The sequence below is a fragment of the Lepus europaeus genome, chromosome 14 (assembly GCF_033115175.1).
Source record: "Lepus europaeus isolate LE1 chromosome 14, mLepTim1.pri, whole genome shotgun sequence".
NCBI lineage: Eukaryota > Metazoa > Chordata > Mammalia > Lagomorpha > Leporidae > Lepus > Lepus europaeus.
The window spans coordinates 86,307,500-86,312,661 of record NC_084840.1 but is presented as its reverse complement, the minus strand read 5'-3'; the positions used below and the strand labels follow the sequence as shown (position 1 = coordinate 86,312,661).

At 40.2% G+C, this 5,162-nt stretch overlaps 1 pseudogene; it reads left to right on the top strand.

The window, feature by feature from the left end:
• The first annotated feature begins 3,185 nt into the window (after positions 1-3,185).
• On the top strand, positions 3,186-4,851 carry LOC133773503 (large ribosomal subunit protein eL6-like; annotated as a pseudogene).
• Positions 4,852-5,162: the final 311 nt, after the last annotated feature.

Genomic DNA, 5,162 nt, shown 5'->3' with positions numbered 1-5,162 from the left:
CTTTGGAAATTTATATTCATTAAATAAAAGTTTAAATAAAAAAAAGAAAAAATATTTATGTCATCACAATTTTGGAGGCTCTAAGTCCAAGATCAAGGTTCCCACCTTGTTGGTGCAACTCCTGGCAAGACCTTTTCCTCAGATGTCTGCCTTCTCATTGTGTCGGTACATGGCAGGCAGGGCAGGGCGACACAGTGAAGAGGAAGCTGTTTGGCATATTTTCTCATCAGGACACCAATTCCATCAGGATGAGTCCATGTCATGACCTCATCTAAACCTAATTATCTCCCAAGTGACTTTGTGAAGCAGAAGTATATCATGCACTGATAGTAAGTTCTGGAAGGAATTCATTGAACATCAGTTACCAGTCCCAAGGACGGACTCTAAACATCTTGACAATATCTGCTACATTTCCCAGATCAAATAGGACTCTATAGACATTTTTGACAGGTCCTCAGTTTCCCTCATCTGGCAGGAAATTTAAAGTTCTCACTAGATCTGGCAGGAGGCATTGCACAAGCCCAGCCATCAAAGGATAAAAGTCCAGTGAACTCAGCACTCATCCAACACATTAGGCAAAACTCCTTTGTTACTTAAAGACAGACAGCAAGGATAAAAAGGAGCATATGATTCCTGGTGAGCTGAGCCCCAAGATTCAAGAAGGCTGAGGGTAGATGGAGTCACATATGTTTAAGCCCAACTTGCACAACAGCTGAGCAACCCCAAAATCATAAACTTGCCTTCTCACTTAGAGGTTTGTACCCTGAGGATCTGGGATTGCTGAGCTAAAGCATCGTAAGACATCTGTTCTAAGAGCAACAAGACCAGAGCCCAGGCTAATCCAAACGTTCCCAGCACATTCTACAGTTTTCTCCTGAGAACTGCAAGCAGGCGAATCAGCTAAGTTCATCCAGGTACCTGCAGATCCATCTCCAAATAGCATATTGAGGGTTATCACTTCAACATATACATGTATAGAGGGACACGATTCAGTCTCTAACACTCATCTATTTACTTTAGGAAGGAAGAAAATACAGAGTTTCACTTGGGTCCATAATACCACATCTGGACATCACTCCTCTGGCTCCCTGTGAACACCCTACTTCTCCAGCAATGCGATCCGTGGCTCAATCTTCTTAATCATCACTGCATACCTACTCCCAGTCCCTCCTTCTCACGTGTGGACGGCTTAGACCTCTGTGTCACAGCCATGTTCCCTCCCCCAAGACTAGCCACTCTTTTGCATGAGCTGAATTTCCATGTGGATACGTCATCCCAGAGTTTGATTTCAGTTCCTCGTTCTCTTCATCTCATTTACTTACTCTTGCATATTACTTGATCCTTCCCACTCCCATTGTCATCATGTACCAGACAGAGACACCTTTGCGCAATTGCATGCTCTTGCCACAATACTTGTCTTTCTATTTTCACAGCTATTCTTCATTCTCCTTGAGGTTGTCATTTTCCATTCCATTCTTTCTCTTTAGTCTCCTTTTTGTTTTTTTAAGTTTTCTTTCCCATCTGATCAGGATTATGTGGCATTGCAATTAAATCACTCATGCTAATATTCTAAATTCCCTTGTTCCATTGTCTCTTCATTGCATCCATTTGAAATGACCCACTCTTGCATTAACCCAGCTCTATTATGTCTACACATAGCAATTGCTTGGAACTCTGGGTGAAATTAACCAAACCAGACTGGTCACATCCCTTTAAGTAGGGAGCCATAAACATCAGCTGTACTCTCTTCCTTTTTATTTTTATCATATGTTCTGCTTTTCAGAGAAATTGTGTCACTATAGAGACACCCTTTAACTTCTGTCTACCGCTCTATAAGACAATCCCTTTATTCACAATCACTCAATTCCATTCTCCTATCTACCATAGAAATTATTTTAAGATATCTACATTACCTTTATATCTCTAAATGTGTGTCTATTGTACACAAACTCTTAACCTTTTCTTAGACTTCCTATTTTGTGTAGGGAAAACAGAAGTTATTATATTAAAATACTAGCAAGCTGCCACCTCCTACTCTACTCAAATGCACTTTTTCCTCATTTCTTGGTGCAAAAGCATTTAGATGTTTTATTGTTTTCATTTATATAAAAGGAATAAACTTCATTTATTTCATATATACAATTTTAAAAACATAATGATACTTCCCACCCTACCCTCCTCCTTCACTCACTCATGTCCATCCTCCATCCTCATACCTTTCTTATATTTTCTTTTAATTTTTGCAATGGCATACTTTCAATTTACTTTATAATCACAGGTTTAACCCTTTACTAAATAAAGAATTCAACAAGTGGTAAGTAGCAAATTTTGGAGAACATATGTTTGGTGAAATAAGCCAGTCCCCAAAGGCAAATATCATACATTTTCCAGATTTGTTGTAACAGACTACTATATATATATATATATATATATATATATATATATATATATATACTACTCCTCTTCAGTACTATATATATATATATATATATATATAAAATATATTAAAGAAATTGATGCTTTGAGATTTGATTATTGTTTATAGCCCTTGTCTGGACTACAGAGGAAGAGTGGTTTTGCCTAAATTCCTTTTTAATAGTTTTTTAAATTTATATAAGGTGAAAAAATTTTATGTGTTTCATACATACAGATTTAGGAGCCTAGTGATACTTTTGACCCTCCCCCCTCACACCCACACCCCAACCTTGCCTCCTCCTTCCTTTCTTATTCTTCTTTTAACTTTTACAGTGACATACTCTGTTTATTTTATAATCAAAAGCTTAACCCTCCACAAAGTAGTCAACAAATAGTAAGACAGAAACAAAACGAAACAAAAATATCACTGCTCCTCAACAGTAGAGACTAAGACTATAAACAATAATCAAATCTCACAATGTCAGTTTTTCTCATATACGTTACATTTTTTTGTTCTCACATCAGGGGAAACACATGATTCCTAATTTCTTAATTCTTTTCTTCTTCCTGCATTTTAATTTCTCCTTATATTTTGACTTTTTCTTGTTACCATTGAAATAAGCTCTGTTTCACTCACTTCATGAAAAATTAAAATGGACTCTGGCCTTGTGCTTTCTGTTGCTACTACCTAACCTCACTTCTCCAGTCCTTATCCAAACCCAGAGCATCTCACAAACTTGCTACCTCAGTTTTTCTCACCATCTACTCACATGGCTGTGCTTTGCATCAGCTGCTGTCCTGACGATGGCATCCAAACTGCTCTCACCAAAAGCAACCAAATACCTCCAGGTTGGCAAATCATCACCTTGTCACCAGCTTCCAGCATGTTCCTGCTGCTCAGTAAGTGTTGGATAAATATTTGCTGAATGAGTACACATACATCTCTGAAGAGGTCCAAGTATTAATAACAGAATATCTTTTGTGAATTAACTCAAATATTTCCCTTAGAAAATAGATTCAGGGACCAGCGCCATGGCTCACTTGGTTAATCCTCTGCCTGCAGTGCCAGCATCCCATATGGGCGCCAGGTTCTAGTCCTGGCTGCTCCTCTTCCAGTCCAGGTCTCTGCTGTGGCCTGGGAGGGCAGTAGAGGATGGCGTAAGTGCTTGGGCCCCTGCACCCGGATGGGAGACCAGGAGGAGGCACCTGGCTCCTGGCTACGGATCGGCACGGAGCCGGCTGTAGCGCCCATTTGGGGAGTGAACCAATGGAAGGAAGACCTTTCTCTCTGTCTCTCTCTCTCACTGTCTATAACTCTACCTGTCAAATTAATAATAATAATAATAATAATAATAATAATAATAGAATAGATAGAGTCATATATGCATTCAGTGTGTATTCATTCACTCATTCACTCATCTTCAATGTGTTAGCCTCTGGTTAGATGCAATAATAATACAAGTAATAAAACATCCCCTATCAGAAGGACAATATTCTGGGAGAGAGAAAGATGATAGCAGATAATATAAAAATACTGTGCTTTCTTTCCCATCTTGCAAGATAGCAGGTGAAGAAGCTCCATTTCCAAAGCTAAGAAGAAATCTAAGAACACTAAGAAGAAATCTCTAGCCAAGAAAGCAGATATCGCCAGTGGCAATGTTAAAAAAGGAACATCAAGGATGAAAATCCCAAGATAGGGAAACCCCATTGCCGCCAAAACCCTGTGCTGATGAGAGGGATTGGCAGGTACTCCAAGTCTTCCGTATATTCCAGGAAGGCCCTGTACAAGAAGAAGGACTCAGCTCCCAAATCCAGCATTGAAAAGAAGGAGAAGCTTCTTGCTAATGTCACAAAACCAGTTGGTGGTGACAAGAATGGTGGCATCAGGTTGGTTAAGCTTTCCAAAGTCCCTAGGTACTATTTTACGAAAGACCCCAAAAATGTCCCTCAAAAGCTGTTGAGCCGTGACACAAAGCTCTTCTATCAGCACGTGAGGAAAGTGCAGGCCAGCATCACCTGGGACCATCCTCGGCACCCTCGCTGGGTGCCCCAGGAGCAAGAGGGTGGTTTTCCTGCAGCCGCTGAGCAGTGGTTTGCTGCTTGTGCCTGCCTCTTTCTCCCAGTCAGGTTCCTCTGCGGAGAACACACCAAAAACGTGTCATCTCCACCTCTGGAAAACTGATAGCAGCAGGGCGGAGATTCCAACACAGCTCCCTGATGCTTGTTTAAGAAGAAGCCGTGGAAGCCCAGACACCAGGAAGCTGACCTTCGAAGCAGAGAAAGAGAAATACGAGATAACAACAGTGCCAGGTGGATCAGAAGGCTGTGGATTCTCAAATATTACAAAAAGTCAAGGCTGTTCCTCAGCTCCACGGTTATCCGTGATCCGGTTTTGCTCTAACAAATGGAATTTACGCTCACAAACTGGTGTTCTGAATTTTGTAGGAAAAATCTCATTAAATAACTGATATTGCTTTGAAAAAATAATAATGTGCTTATGCAGTAACAGGTACACACATAGAGTATTGTATACTCCCATGATGCCAGAGGATAGATAGGATATAGGTAAACAAGAAAGACTACAACTAGGAATTTCTAAGAAACTGTTTCTTGAATTGCTATCCTACCTTCTCAAAAGATATGCAAGATGTGGGAGATCCAGCTAATACCACATTGCTCAAGAGGAAAGAGAACGCCTCACAGACATCCAACTCTATCTCTCCAGGATGTGTTTCCTATACTATTCA